The 13758-nt window shown below is 42.6% G+C and overlaps 1 long non-coding RNA gene across 1 annotated transcript; it reads left to right on the plus strand.

Annotated features, from left to right (window-relative positions):
- The first annotated feature begins 8813 nt into the window (after positions 1-8813).
- LOC140487023 (uncharacterized) lies at positions 8814-13163 on the plus strand. Its single transcript, XR_011962699.1, has 3 exons — positions 8814-8942; positions 9054-9244; positions 11359-13163. It is a non-coding gene; the product is annotated as an uncharacterized lncRNA (long non-coding RNA).
- Positions 13164-13758: the final 595 nt, after the last annotated feature.

The following is a 13758-nucleotide window of genomic DNA, read 5'->3' on the forward strand; positions in this document are numbered from 1 at the left end:
CAATGCTATTAGGCAGGAACTGGAGCACCTAAATTGGGAATAGATGTTCTCAGGGAAATGCACGACAGAAATGTGGAGGTTGTTTAGGGAGCACTTGCTGATAGGTTTGTCCCACTGAGACAAGGAAGGGATGGCAGACTGAAGGAACCTTGGGTGACAAGGGATGTGGAACATCAAGTCAAGAGGAGAGCTAGAAGAGGGCATGAAAAAGCTTTAGAGGGTACAATTAAGGAAAACCCTAAGGCTTTCTACACTTACGTGAGGAACAAGAGGATGGCTAGAGTGAGGGATAGTGGAGGGAACATGTGCCTGGAATCGGAGAAGGTAAGGGAAGTCCTTAATGAATACTTTGCTTCAGTATTCTGTAATGAGAGGGACCTTGACCTTTGTGAGGGCAGCATGGAACAGGCTGAAAAGCTAAAAAATATTGATATTAAGAAGGAGGATGTGCTGAAAAATTTGCAAAACCTGAGGATAGATGAGTCCCCTTGGCTAGGTGGGATACAGGATATACTCAAAGTTACTACAGGAAGTGAGGGAAGAGATTGATGCACCTTTGGCAATGATCTTTGCGTCCTCACTGTCCAATGGAGTAGTGCCAGACAATTTGAGGGTGGCAAATATTATTTCCTCATTCAAGAAAGGGAATAGCAATGACCCTGGGAATTACAGACCAGTCAGTGTTATGTCTGTGGTGGGCAAATTATTGGCGAGGATTCTGAGAGACAGGATTTATGATTATGGGGAAAACCATAGTTTGATTAGAGATGGTCAGCATGGCTTTGTGAGGAGCACATCATGCCTCACAAACCTTATTGTATTCTTTGAGGATATAACGAAACACATTGATGAAGGTAGAGCAGTGGATGTAGGCTCATTCAGAAAGTAAGGAGTCATGGGATACAGGATTGGCTGGCCCATCAAAGACAGAGGGTTGTAGTAGATGGAAAGTATTCGGCCTGGGGCTCGGTGACCAGTGGTGTTGTGCTGGGATCTGTTCTGGAACCTCTGCTCTTTGTGATTTTTATAAATGACTTGGATGAGGAAGTGGAAGGGTGGGTTAGTAGTTTGCTGATGACGCAAAGGTTGTTGGAGTTGTGGATAGTGTGAAGGGCTGTTTTAGATTGCGATGGGACATCAACAGGATGCAGACCTGGGCTGATAAGTGACAGATGGAATTCAACCTGGAAAAGTGATTCATTTTGGAAGGTCAAATTTGAATGCAGAATACAGGGTGAAAGGCAGTGTGCAGGAACAGAGGGATCTTGGGGTCCATGTCCACAGATCGCTCAAGTTTATTGGGTTGTTAAGATGGCATATAGTGTGTTGGCTTTCATTAGCAGGGGGGCTGAGTTTAAGAGCTGTGAGGTTATGCTGCAGCTCTATAATGCCCTGGTTAGACCACATTTGGAATGTTGTGTTCAGTTCTGGTCGCCTCATTATAAGAAGGATGTGGAAACTTTAGAGAGGGTGAAGAGAAGATTCACTAGGATGCTACCTAGACTGGAGGGCATGTCTTATGAATAAAAGTTGAGGGAGCTAGGGCTTTTCTTATTGGAGTGAAGAAGAATGAGGTGACTTGATAGAAGTCTACAAGATGATGAGAGGCATATGATAGAGTGAATAGTCAGAGACGTTTTTTTCCAGGGCAGAAATGGCTGTCTGGAGGGGGCATAATTTTAAGGTGATTGGAGGAAAGTTTAGGACAGACGTCAGAGGTCGGTTGTTTACACAGAGAATGGCAAATGCAAGGAATGCACTCCCAGCGGTGGTAGTAGAGTCAGATAGATTGACTCTTTGGTAGGCACATGGATGATATTAAAGTGTAGGGTATGGAGGTTAGTTTGATGTTAGGGTAGAATAAATGTTGGCACAACACCGAGGGCCGAAGGGCCTGTACTGTGCCGTACTGTTCTATATTCTATCACTATCGAGTCTACCTATCACCTTCCCGGCTACCTTCCCCACATTCCCCACCCTCCTATTCATCTTTCAGTCCTGTTCCCCGCCCCCCCCCTCCCCCCCCCACCCCCCAACATTCCTGATGAGGGGCCTGAAACGTTGACTCTCCTGCTCCTCAGATGCTGCCTGACCTGCTATGATTTTCCAGCGCTACACTTTTTGTGTCTTTTCAAAGTCCCTTACTGGCATTGGAGACGATCCAAAGAAGATTCACTTGGATGATCCCATGTCTTATGAGGAGAAGTTTAGTAATCTGGGCCTATACTCGTTGGTATATAGAAGAATAAGTGACAACCTTATTGAAACATACAAGATTCTTAGCGGACTTGACAGGGAAAATGCAGAGAGAATTTTTTTCCCCATGTGGGGGAGTACAGGAGCAGAGAGCAATGTCTCAGAATAAGAGGTTGCACATTTAAGACAAAGATTAGGACAGATTTCTTCTTTCATAGAATTGTGAATTCATGAAATTCTTTACCATAGGAAACTGTGATTCTCGGTAATTAAATATATTCAAGGCAGAGATAAACATGGAATCATGGGTTGGGGGAAAAGGCAGAAAAGTTAAGTTGAGGATTATCAGTTCAGTCATGATCTCATTGAACCATGGAGCAGACTTGATGGGCTGAATAGCCTACTTCTGCTCCTATATCTTATGATTAAGTACTTTGGAATATAAACCATCATGAAAAGTTTGTATTTCCAAAATTATTTCCAAAAGTGCAAAATGTTGCTTTTAATCAACCTGCTTAGATATGTTATGACATACCTGCAGGTAGGTAGGACTTCAACATGGACCTTCTAGCCAAGAGACAGGGACATTGCCAGTGCACATGACCCATCCACCCAAAAGCACAAGTTGTACTATTCTGTTTGTTGATTTATTCCTTATTTTGGATGTGGGATAAAGTTATTGCATTTATTGGGGACAGCACAATACTACATTACTCAATGAGTCAATCAACCTGCCTCGAGTACCTAGAATAAATAGGGATAATTTTGGTCTCCAGGCAAAAACAGATCCTAAATGCTAATAAGCAATGCTCACTTTGGTATTCAATTTTCAGCTTCATTGATGAACATTTTGATTTAAATGTACCTGCAGTTGTTATCACTGGTTTTGTCCTCATGTGCTGATTAGACACAATTTGTGTGGAGCGATTTATGTGGGTGCCTTGCACATACTTTCATGAAAGATGTGAACTGCTCTGGACGACACAGCAGCACATTAACACTGGGACTGAGTATAGGGATGTACAGCATGGAAACAGATCTTTTGGTCTAACTCGTCCATGCCGACCAGATATCCTAACCTAAACTGGTCCCATTTGCCAACACTTGCCCATATCCCTCTATACCCTTCCTATTCATGTACCCATCCAGATGCCTTTCAAATGTTGTAATTGTACCAGCCTCCACCATTTCCCTCTGGCAGCTCATTCCATACATGCATCACCCACCGCGTGAAAAAGCTGTCCCTTAGGTCCCTTTTAAATCTTTCCCAACTCACTTTAAACCTGTGCCCTTTAGTTTTGGACTCTCCTACGGCAGGGAACAGACCTTGTCTATTCGCCCTATTCATGCCCCTCATGATTTTATAAACCTCTATAAGGTCACCCCTCAGCCTCTGAAATTCCAGGAAAATAGACTGTCCCGAGAGCTCAAACCCTCTTGTAAATCTTTTCTGAACCGTTTCAAGTTTCACAATATCCTTCTGATAGGAGGGGGGCCAAAATTGCATGCAATATTCTAAAAGTGGCCTAACCAATGTAATGTACTGCTGCAACATGACCTCCCAACTCCTGAATTCAGTGCTCTGACCAATAAAGGAAAGCATACCAAACACCTTCTTCACTATCCTGTCTCCCTCCGACTCCACTTTCAAGGAACTATGAACCTGTACTCCAAGGTCTCTTTGTTCAGCAACACTCCCCAGGCTCTTACCATTAGGTGTATAAGTACTGGCCGACTTGCCTTTCCAAAATGCAACACCTCACATTTTTCTAAATTAAACTTCATCTGCCACTCCCCAGCTGATCAAGATCCCATTGTACTCTGAGGTAACCTTCCTTCCTGTCTACTATACCTCCAATTTTGGTGTAATCTGCAAACTCACTAAATATACCTCCTATGTTCACATCCAAATCATTTACATAAATGACGAAAAGCAGTGGACCCAGCACCGATCCTTGTGGCACACCACTGGTCACAGGCTTCCAGTCTGAAAAGCAACCCTCCACCACCACCTTCAAACCAGTTCTGTATCCAAATGGCTAGTTCTCACTGTATTCCATGAGATCTAACTTTGCTCACCAGTCTACCATGAGGAACCTTGTCAAATGCCTTACTGAAATCCACATAGATCACATCCACCACTTTACCCTCATTAATCCTCTTCGTCAATTCTTCAAAAAAGTCAATTAACTTCGTGAGACATGATTTCCCATGCACAAAGCCATGTCAATTATCCCTAGTCAGTCCTTACCTTTCCAAATGCATGTAAATCCAGTCCCTCAGGATTCCCTCCAACAACTTGTCCACCACTGATGTCTGGCTCACCAGACTATAGTTCCCTCACTTTTCCTTACCACCTTTCTTAAATAGTGGCACTATGTTTGACAACCTCCAGTCTTCCGACACCTCCTCTGTAACTATCGATGATACAAATATCTCAGCAAGGAGCCCAGGAATCACTTCCCTAGCTTCCCACAGAGTTCTAGGGTGCACCTGATCATTACTTATGGATTTATCCACTTTTTTGCATTTTAAGACATCCAGCACTTCCTCCCAAGTAATATGGACACTTTTTACGATGTGACCATCTATTTACCCACATTCTATATCTCCCATGTACTTCTCCACAGTAAAAACTGGTGCAAACTACAGGTACACATCCTTTATCTGAAATTCCAAAATCCGAAAAGCTCTGAAATCCAAAGATATTTTGTGAAGTTTTTCTCTGTATAACAAGGTAGTTTAGCGTGTGAACAGGTGACCCAACTCCACACACACTTGATCCACATCACTCAGATGTGATGTGGCAACGTGGCCCAGCACTGGCAGACATCAATTGTGTCTCAGTGCTCATACTAGTCACATGTGGGTCTGCTGTTCAGTGAGGTTTTTTTTATTTCACTGTGAAAATGTCATTTATTCTGAAATCTGAAAAATTCTGAAATCCGAAAAACAACTGGCCCCCAAGGATTTCGGATAAAGGATTGTGTACCTGTGCTCATTTCGTATCTCCCCCATCTCCTGTGGTTCCACACATAGGCTGTCTTGCTGATCTTTGAGGCACCTTATTCTCTCCCTAGTTACTCTTTTGCCTTTCATATATTTATAAAATTTCTTTGGATTCTCCTTAACCCTCTTGCCAAAGCTATCTCAAGTCCCCTTTCTGCCCCTCCTGATCTCCCTCCAAAGTATACTCCTACTGCCTTTATACTGTTGTAATGATTGACACAATCTCTACTGTCTTTACCTGACATATGCTTCCTTCTTTTTCTGAACAAAAACCTCAATTTCTCTAGTCATCCAGCATTCCCTACACCTACTAGCCTTGCCTTTCACTCTGGCAGAAATGTATTGTCTCTGGACTCTCATTATCTCATTTTTGAAGGCTTCTCAATTTTCAGCTGTCTCTTTACCTGCGAACATCTGCCCCCAATCAACTTTTGAACGTTTGTGCCTAACACTGTCAAATCGGCCTTCCTCCAATTTAAAACTTTAATTTAGAGCAGTGAGAACATAGTTTATTGAATGTAGTGTTGAAGGTCCTGGTGGAGTAGGTTGAGAATAGGAGGAATATTCTGCAACTGTATGGAGAAAAGATGCCAGCTTACCTTCCTCTGTTCCACTCTGCAGCAGCTGGTACTGCTTTGTTTTGGCTCATTATTCCTCTATTCTTCAGCTAAGAAGCAAGGAGCACTATAAGCAAGATGCCAATGACTAAACACTCCTTCTCCAGGTGATCCATCTAAAGTTATAACTTAGCAGCTAGTCTTTTTAGGTGAAGTCATCAGAGAATTTCCATTTGTTGTTCAAATATTGATGAAGTCTTAACAAAATTTCCCTGTTTGAGAGGGTCCAGCTTCACTGGTCCAGAAACATTTAAAATGAAAGGTCAGAATTATGTGATGAGGATACTTTTAAGTAGTCATGAAATCCACATCAAGCATATGTTTACTCTCAGGTAGCTGGTTGCTGTTTGGAGAGGATTTTTAACTAACATAGTGCTGGTTATTCCTTTAACAGATGGTGTATGGTGCTGAATTCAGAGTAAGTTGGCAGCTTAAGACCCCATATTGGCTGCCTATTTAGTCTCTAAGATATTCAGCAAAAACTCCTTCCTTTATCTCTCCAGGTCAGGGTCACATCAGGTCATCAGTTGTCTTCTCTGTCTATCTGTACTTCTGTCTTTATTTTTTTCTTTCTTTTTTTGTCACCCTCTCCCTCTCTGTTACTCTCTCTTGCCAATTCTCCCTCTGTCAATTTTTCTTTCTCTTCTTCTGCCCTCCCTTCTTATTCTTCTTCACTATTGCCATCACACTCTGTTCGCTCTCCTTCCTTTCTATTTCTGTGTCTTTCTTTCTCACAATGGCAGGATTTTCTTTGTATTTTCTCACTCACTGTTGCTGCCTTGTTTTCTCTCTCAGTCTGTTACTCGTTCGCTCTGGCTTTTATTGCTGTCTGTTCCTGGTTGATATCCATATGCCATGAATTTCTGATTTATCTCCATTTAAGCTTTTATCCTGTTGGTTATGGGATTTTTCTGGCGATGACGTTTGCGATTGATGAAATAAATAATTCCACCTCTCTTCTGCTGGGTGTGCAACAGGGTTATGAAACCTATGATGACTGTTTTGAGATACTGGCCTCCCTTCTGCCCAGCCTTCTATTGTTATCAGAAGACAAGAATAATGAGATTGACATTCTCTGTAATTACACAGAGTACAGAAACCGTGATAGCGCTGATAGGATCTTGGGCATCAGAACGAGCAATTGTCACAGCAAAACTATTCAGCTTGTTTTTAATTCCACATGTAAATTGTATTTTCAAGGCTTGTGAACTGAATACTTCTTATGTTGTGATAACTACGAATTAAAGTTTCCAGGATAGAAACTAATTGTGAATGGCAGCATAAAACAGGTGATAATGAAATTTCAGCAATATTTACATACCACTGAAGTCAACAAAAGAAGGGAATTGAGTTGGATATAAAATTCTCTGTTGAATCATTATCATCCATTTTGTGCAACCACTGTCTAACATTAGTTATATAGATCCTAGGCTCATATATGGACCATTCTTTCTTCCAGTCTTATCCAAGACTCCCCCATTTTACCAGTACATTGATAACAGTATTTGTCACATCTCATGCTTTCACCACAAAATGTAAAATTTCACAACCTTTGCTACCAGTTTCCACTCTTTCCTCATCTTGAATGGTCTATCTCAGACCCTCACCTTTGATTTCTCTGTTGTCATTTCTGGGGAGAGGTCTTGAACATAATTTGTGAAAAGACTTCACTTCCTCACACACAACTTCTTATTAGAATAGAATAGACCACTTAAAATTCCACTCTCTTTCTGTCATATTTGTTCTCATGATGTAAGGTTCCATTTTAGAGCTTCAGATTTTTCATCCTTTTTCCTCAACTGAGTGTTCTCCCAACACTGATTAACATGGCCCTTGACCATGTCTATTCAATTTCCTGTAAACCTAAACTCATATATTCACGTCCAAAAACTACAATAGTATTTTCTTTATTCCATTGCACTTTCTACCCCAACTGTAATGGATTATTCTGCAGCATATCAGCCACCATCAATCATATCTTCCCTTCCCCTCCCTTTCAGTCATCCAGAGGGACCATTCCCTCTGTGACACTGATCCACTGTAGGAAAGTGGAGTTGAAGATTATCAGATCAGCCATGATCTGATTGAATGGCACAGCAGACACAATGGGCTGAATGGCCTACTTCTGCTCCTATGTTTTGTGGTCTTATAGATCAGAATTGAACTAACTAAACTAAATAAGCTAGCAATTAAATGGCATAAATCTGGGTCTTAAAATCCAGCATCAACACAGCGGATAGTGGGAGGTGAAAAGCTCCACAGTGGTGAGAAGGAATGTTTTGAGAATGGAATAGTACAATGCATCTTGATAGCAACATTGTGAACATGCACAAGGAGATGTGTGTTGAATCTTAAAAATAATTGAAAAGCCAAGTTTAGAGGAGTAAAAACAGGAAATGCTGAAAATACTCAGTTGGTCTGGCAGGATATTTAAGAGAGAAGCAGGGCTGAATCTTACCAAATCAGTTCATATAAATGTAATTTAATAAAAATATGAATTAAAAAAAAACTAATGGTGCCATTATTACGTATTTTGAAAACCTATCTGGTTCACCAATGCCCTTTAGGGAAGGAAATCCGTCATCCTTACTTAATCTGGCCTACACTTGCCCACAGCACATGTATTCTCCCTGGACATGGCAGTTAGGGGAATTTGGCACCCCACTTTGCAGATGGGAATCTGGAGGAACTGTGGATGAGGTGATGCAGAGGAAGAATGTCCTTTTTCCCAAGGAAGGCAAGGCAACAGACACTGCCAGCCTTCATATCAGAGCTCATACTCTACCAGCCTCACTATTACATGCAACATCTTCCCTCACTTGTCCTCTCCCGCCCAAACACCACTAACCTACTAACCCTGCATACCCTCTGCACTGCCTGCTTACTCACATGGGGATCTCATCACCTTCCCCTCATCTGCACCAGCTGTATCACCAACTTTCATCTCATTCACCCCCTCCTTTCTCTCATTGCAGGAGAAATGGCCATAAGAGCCAGGGTAGGTGGTGAAGTACCCCCAACACTAGGCTCCTCAGCCCCTTCAAGGAGAGGATCTTGACCCCCTTACTGATGAGGACTGGTCCTGTGGAAATGCTGAAACTTCCATGTCCCGCCAACCAAGTAAGGGCATTATTATTGTGATGCTATTCACCCATTACCTCAACAGTGAATGTATTATTAACATAAATTTATCTCTTGCTCACAACATACTCTCTCTTTTGTCTCCTGCAGGTACAAGCAGGAATTCCACAGTCTCTGTGTTCAAGAGGATGGTGCACCAACACATCCCCCTGCTTTCTCCTCTTGAGGAATAGATGGCTCAAGAGAAGCATTAGCAAGGCTGCCTCTTGCACCCCTCATCAGCTCAGATATTGCCACCTCAATGGATAAATAAGTTAGAATAGAGTCAGGAGCATCTGCAGGTGAACATCTGACTGCCATGCATCTGCAGGTGGTACAGGATTCTGGCACTTGGAGGACTGCTGGAGACTAGGCATTTGTTCAGCACCAGGCAGGAGAGGAATCTTGGAAATGACCTTGAGCTCAAATTGAGTCCTCTTTGCTGACAAGGAGACAGGGTGGTGCCAGTAGGTACTGGCCAGAGGAGGAACCACATACACACCCCCGAGAAGCCAGGATGCTGCAGACTGTGAATGACAACCCTCTCCTGAATGGCCCCTTTTGGTTCCCTGCTTTGTCATCTCCCCCACTTATAGATTGAGTCACACACCTTCACTTTTGTAATCCCCTCTGCATCCCAGCATTCTGCCTTCAATCATCACTATTGGGTTCCCCAGCTTCCCTCCCATAGCAGTAGCCCCTGATAAAGCTCACTTGACTTTTAGTGGCTGGATGCCAGGACTAACAGTAGCCCACCTCCTAGTGTAACTTAGCCGAAAAGCCGTGAACAATGAGTGACAAGACCCCTGCCTGATACCTGCCCAGAATGATCCATAGTGCTGACTGCGGCCTGGCACCTGAGTCATAGAGGCATGGACCTCCTGATTCTGAACACTCTGAGTGACCAACTGACCATGCCTAATCCTAAGAGGTAAAAACAATGACTGCAGATGCTGGAAACCAGATTCTGGATTAGTGATGCTGGAAGAGCACAGCAGTTCAGGCAGCATCCAAGGAGCTTCGAAATCGAAGTACTCTATGCTACTTTCTCCCCACCCCCACCCTCTAGCTTATCTCTCCACGCTTCAGGCTCACTGCCTTTATTCCTGATGAAGGGCTTTTGCCCGAAATGTCGATTTCGAAGCTCCTTGGATGCTGCCTGAACTGCTGTGCTCTTCCAGCATCACTAATCCAGAACATGCCTAATCCTAGACTGATATCAGCAGCAGCCTTTTACTATACTAGGACCCATGCCTGAAATGTCTTCTTTGGCTGAGATCGATTCTCATTAGACTTTGAGACGTGGTTGCTTGTTTGAAGTTCATGTTGTATGTTTGGCTGGTATGCATCTGGCACATATGCAGGTGTGAGACTGACATAGCACAGTGCCACGCAACAACATATCTACTCCCTTGAAAATTGTCTGTTGACCACTATGACAAGCTTCCTGACTTTGTCTGCTCTGAATAGCAAGGCGAGGTAGAAGTACTGTGAGCATTTAAGGTCTGGGTGAGGGGTCAAAGAGTAAATAGGCAAGACAAGAGAAAGCAGGGCTGCTATAAGCATCCAAGAAGGTGTGAAATGATGAGTGCTAAGGAAGTAAGCAAGCAGCCCTGAGACATAGCAGAGTAAAATCTATGAGGTGGGCTCTTGGCCCTTTGTCTGTTGTGTCCTTGAAGCAGCATTCCATTGAAAGGTGCTGATGTGCTGCAGAGTGCTTTGAAATATAGTTTAAGTTAATTGGAGACATGCCATGATGATGTGGAGAGACTGGTTGCCAATGTTCATGGAGTGCATGCGGCTGTTGCCTGCTGAGCATGCCCTGAGAAAATGGTGATGCTGTCCAAGATAGAGTTCCAAAAGAGCAAGCAGTGAGCTGAAGTTGCCAGTTACCCATTCAGACTTTCAGCACTTAGTTTCTACCCAGTATGTTTATGCCTACATATTAATGAAATGAGATTAGGTCATGATGAGGGTGATAATGAACAATAATTCAACTTAACAGGCTTCTCACCACTCTGATCAGAATCTTATGTCAACATCTGGGACTTAATTGGTCTCAACATTGAGAAAGGTCTTGCTTGATATCTTACCTGGTTTTCTCAAACTTCTCACCATTGCGCATGTCATTCAGGGCCTGGGAAATTTCCTCCCAGAGTGAACGTTTCAGGTCTGGTTCTCTCTCCACAGATGCCATCAGATCTGCTGAATTAGTTCAGCACTTTTTTGTTTTAATTTCCAGTATTCACAGTATTTTGCTTTTGTGTCAAATTCAGAAGAACGAAAGCCATAGTTTTATTGATTGGGCATAAAGAGAGACAGAGAGACAGGAAGAGAGAAACAGAGAGACCAAGCCTGGTTTGCATGGGAAAACAGTGACATGATGATATAATTGTCAATTCTCTTCAATTTTCAGATTAGTTATGGGTCCTCAAGTGAAAAACTGAACAACAAGAATATCTTCCCATCATTCCTGAGGACAATGCCAAGTGATCAAAACCAAGCCATGGCCATGGTATCCATCATCAGAAACTTTTGCTGGAATTGGGAGCAATGATGAATATGGATGAGAGGGAATAGAATTAGTTCAGAAATATGCATTATTTGAAGGTATCTCCATAGGCTACACCGAGCTGATTCCCTTCCATCTCAATCTACTCAGCACCAAACAAAAAAGTCTCTGAGATTGTGGACCGGATCAGGCATATGAATGTCAATGTTATAATTCTCTTCTCCAATGAGAGACCCGCTCATGAATTCTTGAAACGGATACTTAAAGCAAACATCACAGGGACGGTCTGGATTTGAAGTGAGGCCTGGGTCAAGTCTGTCTTTATTTGTACCCAAATGTTAGACAGATTGGCACTGTGATCGGTACAATCATTAACAGCAGAAGCATGCCAGGTTTCGACAGTTACGTTTTAAACCATCTTACTAATGTCAGGGAAGCAACGAAACAGGTTCTCATCACAAAACGTGGTGATAATCAGACCTTTCCTTTTTGGCCACGTGCCGCGGAGTTTTCCAGTCAGCTGCTCAAAGCCATTCAGCATCTGATCCCTGACAACCTACCCATGGTGTTGGATCAACCAGTGACATCTAGTGTGTACATGGCAGTGTACAGCATTGCACATGCACTCCATACTCTGCTCAAGTGCCACAGTCGAAGATGCCAAAATACAGCTGGATGGCACAACTGGCAAGTACAGGAAAGTCTTATTGTTTGTGCTCAGGGTTAGATGCTCCAATGGATCATTGCAGCCCTAAATGTATGCTGTAATAAAATTATTACAATTTCTAATGCATTTACCAATTTCTGCATCAGATCTAACCTCAGTAATGAATACACTCACGAACCACAGGATTCTTCAGTTGTATACATACTGACTTGACCACAGGGTTCCTTAGTAGTGAATACACTCACTGACCACAGGGTAAAGCAAAGTCACTATGGTCTTACCAGCCCATGGAGCTGGTCTCTCATTAAAGAAAGATGACTGGTAGTGTGGTCACCATACCTCAGGCAAGGGGAGAGGTTCAGAAGGGGAGACCTTCATGGAATCTGCACTGCAGGAATTGAACACACACTGATTGGCATCATTCTGCATTGCAAACCAACAACCTTTGAACCAACTGACCTAACCTAAATAGTGTGCACACTCACTGACCACTGGATTCCTCAGAAGTGGTCACATTTACTGACCACATGATTCTTCAGGACTGAACATATTCCCTGACCACAGAGTCCCTCTGGACTGAACATACTTCTTAACAGAGGATTCCTCAGTCATGATCACACTCACTGACCCTAGGGTTCCTTAACAATGAATGTACTCACTAAGCACAGAGTTCCTCAGAAGTGATCACACTCACTGTCCACAGGTTCACTAGTAGAGAATTGAATGAGCAGTTCTATTCCTGTCCCTGTTCCCTGCTTTGGCAAGTCTGGAGTCCTTTATTGTTGAAATGTACATATGCCCTGGAGGTACTGGTCAACAGCACATGGTCCATTTTTTTGAGCAGTAACTAACTTCCTAAGTTTTCAACCTGATGTGGAGGAAATGTGCAGTCAGGCCCATGATTCATCTAGTACCATATAATGAATGGGCACCTGTCTTAATGTCTTTCATCACAGATCATACGAAATAAGAAAAGTCTGCCATTCAGCCCATCAAACTTCTTCCACTATTCAGTAAGATCATGACTAATTTGATTGTTGTCTTAACTTGATTTTCCTTTTGTCCATAAGTCTCAACTCTCTTGTCAATTAAAGATTCTCAATTAAAGATTCTGACTTGCTCACTTTTGTATATGTTCAATAATGCAATCTCTGCTGTCTTCCTAGAAAAGTTTACAAAGACTCTTTAGGCCAGTGTCATTATTTTTGTCTGATTACACTTCTTCAAAACTTCCCAAGATGTTTTATTACATTAAAGGTGCTATGTATATTCAAGCTCTATTCTCTCCCATGCACTGGTCAACCCCTTTCATCGCCCTTAATTTAAGAAAACAGATTTGATTGATTATTAGATTTAGCCATTCTTTCCCAATTTGCCTGGACTGTTTCAAACAATATCAGGTCCCCCTCTCCTCTGCAAACTGCTCACTATTTCAGGATCTTCCTCAAAATTATTGCAATCCATCTTTTAATACCCTTCTTGATTCTCACCTCCAACGACAAAACAGGAAACTGAAGGCTTTCTTTGTCACTATTTTGAGATCATCTGCTCAGCTGCATCTGCTATTTTTGTCTTCTAGCCCACTAAGCCAAGTTTACCCCTGCCCTGTCCCTGAATTGATCTTTCTTTCTTGTGTG

The sequence above is a fragment of the Chiloscyllium punctatum genome, chromosome 16 (assembly GCF_047496795.1).
Source record: "Chiloscyllium punctatum isolate Juve2018m chromosome 16, sChiPun1.3, whole genome shotgun sequence".
NCBI lineage: Eukaryota > Metazoa > Chordata > Chondrichthyes > Orectolobiformes > Hemiscylliidae > Chiloscyllium > Chiloscyllium punctatum.